The sequence below is a fragment of the Zonotrichia albicollis genome, chromosome 22 (assembly GCF_047830755.1).
Source record: "Zonotrichia albicollis isolate bZonAlb1 chromosome 22, bZonAlb1.hap1, whole genome shotgun sequence".
In the NCBI taxonomy this organism is placed as follows: domain Eukaryota; kingdom Metazoa; phylum Chordata; class Aves; order Passeriformes; family Passerellidae; genus Zonotrichia; species Zonotrichia albicollis.
Window position 1 is genome coordinate 1,671,851 of NC_133840.1, and position 10,329 is coordinate 1,682,179.

General features: G+C 48.2%; 1 long non-coding RNA gene across 1 annotated transcript in view; it reads right to left on the reverse strand.

Annotated features, from left to right (window-relative positions):
* The window catches only part of LOC141731401 (uncharacterized), a 165,779-nt gene extending 159,671 nt beyond the window's left edge, over window positions 1-6,108 (reverse strand). Inside the window, exon 1 of the long non-coding RNA XR_012583478.1 lies at window positions 5,923-6,108. This is a non-coding gene — a long non-coding RNA (uncharacterized LOC141731401). The remainder of the gene's footprint in view (window positions 1-5,922) is intronic.
* Window positions 6,109-10,329: the final 4,221 nt, after the last annotated feature.

A 10,329-nucleotide genomic window follows, 5' to 3' on the forward strand; every position in this document is an offset into this window, starting at 1 on the left:
ATTTTAGCAAACATGTAGCTTTTGTTCTCTTATCAAGACTGATTGGACACAGGGGGGTTCCGCTATCTTATTAACCTTACCAAGTCTTTGCCATTTTATCTTATTTTTAAAAATTATTTCTGTTCATTAGTGCCAACTCCACCAGAAGAAATCCAGTTGGTTTCCCCCAGTCTGTGGTGGTTACAGCAGTGCACGATTTGTTTCCTTTTGACAGAGGAAAGAAATCTATACCGAAAGAAAATAATTTAACGGCAACTCTTTATCACTAAAATATTTAACATCTAAAAGCATTTTTAAAGCTAACGCAGTACACACATAATTAACAGCTTGCCTCGCTAATTAGGTGACTCCTTGCTAATGAGGTAGCAATAAGCTGAGCAGCAGTCACAGAATGTGCAGACAAGGTCTTCCCAGGCAGTTTGCGACTTCTGTCAAAACAAGCAGCAACACTTTTCCTACCCAAGCAGCTTTTCCCTCCCCCGAAGGTGCCGCAGCCCGGGATGCGCTGAACGCGGCGCTAACGGCCCCGGGCTGGGTGTCCCTGCCCATCCCTGGGCATCCCTGGGGGTCCCTGCCCATTCCTTGGTGTCCCTGCCCATCCCAGACCATCCCTGGGCGTCCCTGCCCATCCCTGGGCGTCCCTGCCCATCCCTGGGCGCCCCTGCCCATCCCTGGGCGCCCCTGCCCATCCCTGGGCGCCCCTGACCGTCCCTGGGCGTCCCTGCCCATCCCTGGGCGCCCCTGCCCATCCCTGGGCGTCCCTGACCGTCCCTGGGCGTCCCTGACCGTCCCTGGGCGTCCCTGACCGTCCCTGGGCGTCCCTGACCGTCCCTGCCCATCCCTGGGTGTCCCTGCCCGTCCCTGGGTGTCCCTGGGTGTCCCTGCCCATTCCTTGGTGTCCCTGCCCATCCCTGGCTCAGCGCCATCCCTGAGTGTCCCTGCCTATCCCTTGGTGTCCCTGCCCATCCCTGGGCGTCCCTGGGCGCCCCTGCCCATCCCTGGCTCAGCGCCATCCCTGCCCGTCCCTGGGCGTCCCTGCCCATCCCTTGGTGTCCCTGCCCATCCCTGCCCATCCCTGGGCGTCCTTGCCCGTCCCTGCCCATCCCTTGGTGTCCCTGCCCGTCCCTGGGCGCCCCTGCCCATCCCTGGGTGTCCCTGCCCGTCCCTGGGCGTCCCTGGGCGTCCCCGGCTCAGCGCCATCCCTGGGTGTCCCTGCCCATCCCTGGGTGTCCCTGCCCGTCCCTGGGTGTCCCTGGGCGTCCCTGCCCATCCCTGGGCGTCCCTGCCCATCCCTGGGCGTCCCTGCCCATCCCCGGCTCAGCGCCATCCCAGCGGCCGTGCTGCTCAGCCCGGGCAGCATCCCCAGGTGCGCCTGCAGCACATTCACAGCGTTCAGCACCAGCCTCTGCCATCCAGCCCAGGCCTCTTCCACAGGGGCAGCTCCCAGCCAGGTTTTCTCCCAAAGGGAGGACAAAGCCTGGATGTTTAGGGGTCATCACACACTGGACAATGCACGAGACTCCGGGGCTGGAAATCAGTGAGCAGGACAGGTGACACATTGAGAAAGCTCAGGCACACACAAACCACAGCTTCTGCTCCCTCTCATGCTGGGGTTCAGCCTTACAAGCTGCTCCTTGATTCCTGATCCAGTGCATAGACAGGGGATGGAAGAAAGGGAGCTGTCCAGGAATCCTCTCCCAGCTCTGTTCAATCATTATTATCATTTAACTATACCTCAACAGCTCTGCCGCACTCCAGGGAAAAGCAATGTTTATTGTCTGATCCAAACTGAGAACACTGATATAAAGACCAGAAAAGCTGCCTCCCGAGATTGCTCTTGTTGTCCAAGTGCCTCCCTGCCTCCCAGAAAGGCTCCCTCACACCCCAGCACAACAGCTTGAGGCTTCCCAGTGGGCAGCCCCTGCGGTGCCGCTGCAGCGAGCGGGAGCTGCAGCTGCTCCGCTCAGAGGAGCAGTTCCAGAGAGCAGCAGCAATTCTCATCAGCGCCTCAAAGCATCTCACACTCACAGGAGCTCAGCCCGAGTCAATATCCAGTCTCTTGGAAATAATTGTGGTGAATAGAGAGACAGCTGATGGCGACAGTTGGTTGTTTCTTAGTGAAACAGATTTGGGAAAATTCAGATAAACTTTGTGTCTGGGGTTTAAAATAAATAAAGAAAATAGATAGATGCAGGCCAGGACAGTAGGAGTGCAAGGGGAGGGGGAAAGGCAACCATGTGTTCTTCTTTCAGGAAGAACAGGGTTCCTTGCTGCCACTGACAGCTGCAATTTTAGCAAGCTTTGTAGCATTTAACTCTCATGCATATGTTTTTTGGCCAAATCTTATATTGCTATTTAGGCTGGAGATAATTCCAGGACCAAAGTGATCTTGAAATAACATGTTTTAAGATAGAAGTGCTGCCTCAACTGTGAAAGGTGCTGCTAACAGTAAAATTAGAGTGAGCAAGGGCAGGAGCTGGACCATTTGTTCCTCTACTGCCAATAGCATGTTTGTGTCAAGGTAACTGATTTCCATGGAGTGCCCAATACAGAATCAATAAAATCAACCTTCAGTGGTGTTGAACTTTGCATTGTGTAACGACAATAGCTCAAATTGAATTTTAATTCTTTTAATTATAATGGCGCTCAGAGGCCACATCACGAGAGGATTTGGTTCACCAAGGAAAAAGAAGCCACAACAGCAGCTGGCAAAAGATGTCAACATTAGATATTTGCACAAGTGTACCAAGGCATTCTGGGCTTTATCCTTGACAGAATAGCCAAAACCTGTCTCTTGGCTAAAAAGCAAGGCTACACTTTCTTTTCCAGGGGTTCTTCACAAGTAATAGCTGTTTTTATAAAGAAAAAAATATAAACCCTTAAACTCCATTTATACCATCCTTAAAAAAAAAATAGACAAGGGAGGGAGGGAAGGAAAGGTTAAGGGATTAAACTTTGCAGATGCTTTGCACAGCCTGGCTAAAGCTCTGGAAAGACCATCTCAACCTTTGATCCCTTTGGGGAAAGAAGCAGTTATTTGAGCAGGCTTTTTAGGAACACATGCTGGGGACATCTGTGTCAGCAGACCCTAATCAAGGCAGACCCATAGCGCTGGAGCAATTTGTGTTCCAGGATTCAGACAAGAATATGAAATTCCTGATGGGATAACTAGCTACCTGTAGGGGCATGGATGAGTTTCCTGGATAGATTGTGAATGAGTGACAGTTTAATCCAGGTTTTTTCCATGTCTGTTTTTTACAGTTTTTTTTCTTCTTTAAATCTAGGAGCCTTTAAAAGCGATAGATGTCCAGGGCATTACCCAGAAGTTCACCAGCTTCAGGAGGAAAATTACTGTTTTGTTCTCAGTATTTCCATCTCCCCCTCTCCCAACTTGAAGTAACTTTAACAGAATTTCTCTATGTTTGCACACGAGAGGTCCAACAAGAGGTTAGAAATAAAAAAAAAGTTTAAAAAGCTCCACAGATGACCAAACACACCCTTAGTTTTCTTTCCCTTATTCCCCAAATTATCCACACAGCAAAAAATGGGAGCAGGCAGTCCAGTTGTTTCAATAGCACAGACTAACACAGGCCTGTGGCACGAGGATAAATTTTGCCCTGAATTAACAAGAGCAAGAGTAACTGGAGTCTCAGAGAGCACTGTCAATATTTGCTCCACTTGTCATTGACAGAAAGCACAAATCCTGTGGCCTGAGCACATTTCCAAGCCCTGAGCCAAGCAGGCACTGCTCAGGGTGCTAATGAGATCAGCACCCTCAGAGACCTGCCCAGGACAGCCCCAGCTGGGTGAGCAAAATCCCACTGCTGTCATGGGAAATGCCATGACTAAAGTGACACCGGCAGCAGCAGCATCTATTCTGTGTTAGAGGTAAATGCTTCATGAGGACAGGTATTCTCCTGAGAGCACCTCTGTGGTATGAGAAACATTTAGCATCTTGCTGGTTACAGCCTTACAGGAACCTTCATAAATGATCCTAAACCCTTGTAGATTGTTTTTTCCTTCCCCTTGACTCCTGCCTGAGACACTGGCACCAACAAGGAGCTCCCAGGACCTGTGCCTCTGAAAGCAGTCATAGCATGCTGATGGCACTTTCTGAGCTGTGTTTATCAGAGTACGCACTGCATTCTGAAAGGCTTTCCTTTCCTGGATGCACAGAGAGCAGAATTTCCTTGGCACATTACTGAACTTCTCCTTCCTCCCCCTCTAGCAGGAAATAACTGTGGGAAACTCTTCCAGAGGCATGAGTCTAAGGTGGCCACAGGGATGAACAGGTGGCAGCCTGCTTCTCTGGCAGGGAAGTTCCTTCTGATTTACTAAACTCTCACAGCAAACTCAGTGAAGTGTGGCAACACTGCCAGTCCAGGCTGGGTCACCATTTCAGCCTTTGCAGCAGGCTGGGATAAAAAAGCACCAGATTTCCCCGTGCATCCCCTCACACCCACATCTGGAACAAAGCTGAGCTGCTCCTGCTCTGCCATCCCTGCATTTCTCAGGGCTGCAGGGGCTGTCCCAGCCAGACATGGCACCTGCAGTCTGGAGACCATCCCTGTGCAGAAACACCACTTGAACCCCGGATGAGCAGTCCCGTTTCGTTAGAGCAATCCAGCTGCACCTAATTCAAACAGCAATGAGCTTGCTGTCTGCTTTCTTACATTACTTCTTCCTGAATCCTTCTGCTCCACTCTACATCAAGGGGGGAGCAAAAAAAAAAAAAATCATTTCTTTCCTCCAGAGCTAATTCCCATACACTGCAATGAGAGAAATGCAATGTTCTGAGCAATAAAAGCTGGAAAGTGGAATTATTTTCTGCACCATTCAGATGGAAATGAAGCCTAGCCTCAATTCTGCCACCCACCTGGAGCCATGGTATGATCCTATAGATCTTTGGATCAATACTGCATCATAGCTACAAAACTAGAAGAGGGAAAAAGAAGAGGCACAGAATCAAGGAGTGTAAATTTTAACTAAATTACTTCAGTAAGGGTTCTCCCCTTCACTTTTTGCAATAAAGTACAGCAGTCAGCCGGGGGACAGAGGGCGGTCAGAGCGTTTTGCTTCCTTCAAAGACAGCTGGTGTTTAATTCCGAGGGCCATTATCCCTCACCCCAAATAAATGCGCGAGATTATGTTGCATATTTTCCGTTCGACTGTGTGTGGAGAGAACAAGAGAGAGCGATACACCCCGTATTATTTCTTAATGACTCACTAAATTGCGGCATCTCCGCGGGAGGAGCGGCTCGAGCCGCCTCCCTGGCTCCCATCCACCCAGGCACTTTGTTCCAGGCTACCAGATGAGTTTCTGCCCACACAGCAGAGAGATGAGGAACGACAGGGGGTTGTGTTTGTTTGCTTGTAATTTAGGGCTGCCTTACATCACAGCACGTCGCTGAACACGCCATCGGCAGGGAGAGAGGATGCTCGGAGGATGCTGTTTTCCCGAGTGCCCGCTTCCCTGCCTCTCCAGGCACAGCTCGTTTGTGCCTCAGGGACTGTTATTGCACGGGCTCTGGGACATGGGCTCCAGGGAAGCACTGCTTCCACAGAAACCACCCGAGTGATAAAAGGCAATCAAATCTCCTTCCACGGATTTATTTTGAGCTCAGAGGTTTTCTATCTGGAAACTCCACCTTGTTCCTCTTCTCCAGAAGAGACTCTGCCTCCCACCCTAGAGCTGGCCCAGACACAGAGTGCACTCTGCTGCAGAGGGCACACATCCAGGCACATTTCCAGAGGCCAGAGGAGGAACAAATCATCACAGCCATAAAAACCCTTCACTTTTTACCAGGCAGAAACACAAGAAGCCAAGCACAGCCTGCTCTGGATGCAGGAACATCACATTGGTACAGCCACGTCCTCGCCCACCTCCTCCACAGCCCAGAGAAGAAAGCAGGAATGTCCTACCTTTGCTGGGAGACGAACCACACGTGGGAGCCAAGGCAGCAGCTTTCCAAAGCGCTCACCAAGCAGGTCATACTGCATCAACCTGGCACAAGCACCCCTCATTCTGCTGGAGAGGAAGGGCTGGGCACTCCTAGCTCCTCTTTTATTTCCTGGGTAATCACCCACAACTGGGACCCCATGGCAGTGAGTGGGAACAGGTTTGCCTGGCCCCGCCCTGCTGCCCACCCAGTCCCTGCCCTCTGCCCAAAGGCCCATCCCCAGAGTTTGGGCTGGTGCATGAAATAACAAGTTATATGGTTTGATGTTGTGTCCCAGCTCATATCTGGAACCAGTGTGGTGAACAGGGCTGTATTTGTCACCTTCCAAATCACAATGTCCTTCTACAGCAGTGCAGTTCTTCTCTGCAGGTTGCTTCCCTCTTTTTCTTGTTTAGTCAGGAGTTTGACAAGACCTGATCCTCTCCTCAAGTCCCAGCTCCTGAAGCCCTGAATTAAACTGCCTTTTGCCTTAAAAAACAAAAAGTCCTTACTCTTCCTACTTGATGGGAAATGCCAAGAGATTAAGATGCCTGACATCCACACTGCAGTCCAAAAGAGCCCACAAGTTGATTTTCTTTAGCTCTCAGTAATTCCTGAGTCATTCCATGGCTGGGAATGCCCACAGTTACCAGCAGTGTAACACTGAGCCCAAATCCTTCACTGCTGCACCAGGATGTTCCTGCAGGGATCAGCCCTGTCCCTCAGAGGGACACTCACAGGCAGACCCCTGTCCAAATCAACACAGAACTTCATTCTCCTGGGTTTTCTTCCAGGTTCCCAATCCAGGCCAATGTTTATAACCCTGGGTTTACTTCTCTGGTGTCACCAAACGCTTTAGCTAATAGAGATGAACCTTCTGGTACCAGTTTATCTTTTCTCCTTTATGCCAGTATTTAATGCCTTCTTTCACCCACGTCAGTAATGAATCATCTGGTTTTGTATGGTTAGGGCTATGAGCAGCTTGGTTCTTGTACAGTGGAACATCAGGGCAGGGATAGAGATGCCTATAGGACAGAGATAAGGATTCATAAAGGGGAGACTGGGCTGATTCAAGAGAAATGCATTTAAAATTGCATTAACAAAGAGCAACAGAATGAAAATACTTGATGAATATTTTAAGTGGCCGAATATTAATTACATATTCCCAAAACAAAGGCACTGGTTTTAATGTCCAACCAATCTGTCATTTGCATCACTGCTGGGATTTATCTGAATTTCTCTGAATTTAGGGGATGAGTCTGTGAGGTGCTTCAGTTAGCTGGCACTGACTGACAGAAACCCAGACACATCCACAGGTTTCTTGAACACTCCCCTGGGCACTCTGTTCCAAAGCTCTGCAATCCCTTCCATGACAATCTTTCTCCTGATACCCAATCTGAGCCTCTCTGGTGCAAATTCAGCCATTTCCTGTCGTCCTCTCCCCTCTCTGGGAGGAGAGACCGAGCCCCCTCACCACAACCTCCTTTCAGGAAGCTGCAAAGAGCTCAAAGGGCCTCCTAAAACCTCCTTTTCTCCAGGCTGAACAGCCCCAGCTCCTTCAGGCCTCCTCCTTGTGCTCCAGCCCCTCCACAAGGCTCCCTCCACCCACAGACAACAGCAGCATCCTCATTACCAAAAGCATGCGAGGCTTCTGCCAGCTCACAACATCTCACAAACACTTTTAATTAATTTTTCCAGCATGCAGGATGAGTAAACACACTATTGTTGATGCTGTCAGCTGTCTGATATAAGTCCCAGACCTCTTTCAGTTTCACTCAGAAATACTTTGACCTCTGTCAAAAACTCATTGACAATAAGGTCTCTCCAAGTAAATGTTTGCAGCAGCAACAAAGGAGGAGGTAATAGTCTGCCTGCTCTGCATACAGGAGGCACAATACTGCCTCGGATTTTTATGGTAATTTCTTCAGATACAGTATCAAGCTTTGGCGACTTCTTAACTGCTGAATTACAGTGCTATTTCTGCCAAGGAATCCTGAAATCTGGGATCCAGGGAAAAAAGCTCCTTTGGTAGTGCAAAAACACCAAATATTTATTTATTTACGACCACTACACACATAGGAAAGGGTGGCCAGCAGTCTGTGAAATTATTGTTTGCATCTAGATGTAGTTAGCACAGCTGAGGACTTAATACTTGGCTAATGCCTGCCATCCTTATTAACATAAATATTGTCCCAGTCAGGCGGGATGGAAGTCATACACGAGATAAGATCTTGTCTGTTGCTGCTGATATGATCTCAACACTAGTCAATTAAAACTGCTGGAGTATTTTGTAATCATTGTCATATCAAATTACTGCACTGATGCATACGTTAACTAGCAAAAGTTATTACATTGCCACGTGGGGTGAGAGAAGGGCTACAGGAATCCTGCAGTGCTGGTAGTTTATGGAGACATAAAAATTACAGTGGACAGTGTTATAGTTATTGCAAGGACCACTGTAATTGTATAATAATTCTGTTTACACTTGTCCATCCTATTTTTCTTGTAGAAAGTTATATATGAAATGATTCTATGGGACTGTTCAAGGGACTAAGATATAAACCTTTGGAGATTGTTTTTCCTCACTCTCTCCAATGGCACTTTACAATGTGCTCTCCTTTGCAGAGCCTGACTTTGGGTAGTCAATATAACATATTCCTATAAGACTGTCACTAGGATTGGTGGGGTAATTTGCAGAGGTTTTGTGGATCTGCAAATTGAGAATCAGCCCTTGGAGGATTAAGGTTTCAAATTTAATTTTACACTAATTCTAGACATTTTTTAAAAAAACAACAAGCTTGGCTTTACTGCCTCATATACAAGGTTATTTACTTCTCCTTGGGCAGTTTTTATGGTTTGGGGAGGATCCCAAGCTAATGTAACAGTGCCCTGACTGCTCAGAGCTGCAGCAGCGAGGCCCTGGCTGACAATTCCACCCTGGAGCTCACCTGGAGCAAAAGCAGCCCCTGGTGTGGAGGTGCTGAGGCCCAATCCTGCTCCTCACCTGCAGGAGAACATGAGAGCAGGAGAAGTGTGGGTCACATGGAATGACCCCCTCCAAAAAGATCTGCCATTCCTGTCAATCAATACCTCGGTTTTCTCATGCCACTAGTACCAGCAGTTTATATTTTTAATTGGAATTATCTCCATGAAACCCCCAGTCAGGGCCTTGCTGGGAGAAACTGCAAACACAAAGTTAGAGCAAGTTCTTGCCCCAAAAATCTCCACTCTGAAATCTCTGCTGTGTCAAGCACCATGACCATAAGTCATGAGAATATTGTTTTCTGAAATAAATTGCAGATCTTTATTTTATTTAAGAGGAGAAAAAATAAAATTGGACACACTTGTAGAAACAAGCAAGGTCTCACCTAGTGATAAAGGTAGTTATGCTCCAGTAATGAGGAGAAAGGGAACTTGCTATCAAGAATTAATGAGATCACAAAGAACAGGCAGGGGAAGTGAACGTTTTTAAAATGTCCCTGCTGAACACCAGGAATAATAGAGTGAGAAAAAATGGAGTAGATCCCTGTGGTAAAAACTATTAGAGGCGGCGAATTATAAAACTATTAACCAGAATGTAACTCCCAATTAAAAGATGATTTAACACTGGAATCTGATGGATGAATTTTGATTAAATGGAGAACTATTAGGAGCCCTGGGAAATGGACTTCTCCTGCCAGTTCTAAAAGTTAAAAGGCAGTTTGATATAAAAATTTATAAATTAAGGTTAATTACTTTAAATAACATGGCTGGAAGCAATAAAAAGAAATTTATAATATTCTCTGGAGTTTTAGGAAAATAATATAGATATCCGCACCTCTCAATGGAAAATCGAATTAGCATCCCCAAGTACAGGTTGACAAAGACAAAGGCAAAATAAACTGGTTGACAAAGGGGCTGAAGGACTCCTGGCCTTTGGTCTGCCAGGAAACTGTGTCCAGTGCCACAGTGACTCTGCTCCCAGGATTTTCTGTGTGGAGGAAATGCTCTTGGTCCCATCAGCCTCTGAAGCCCGTGCTGGGCACGCTGCAGATCAGGGGATGGAGGCTGGAGACACCCACAGGGGCAGGCTGATCCTCCTGCCCTTGAAGAAGGGTTTGGCTCTAGGAGCTGCCAGGGAAAGTGGATATCAGGTAACCAGGTCTGGGCTAGCAGTGGGAGGCAGTAGCCTAAAGCAAGGTCAGAGTCCTTCTCTTCAGGGCTCATCGTTGTTACTTACCAGCCTTTAAATACCGAGAGGAGGGATCCAGGCTGGGTGAGGAGCAGGCTGGTCCCAGGAGCTGGTGTGCGTTATTCAGAAATGTGGGGCTGGAGCCTGAGCCCTGCCTGGCTCCCAGAGACCCCCGGGGTCTGCCCCAGCTCCCAGTGAAGGACAGGGAGCTTGGCTGGA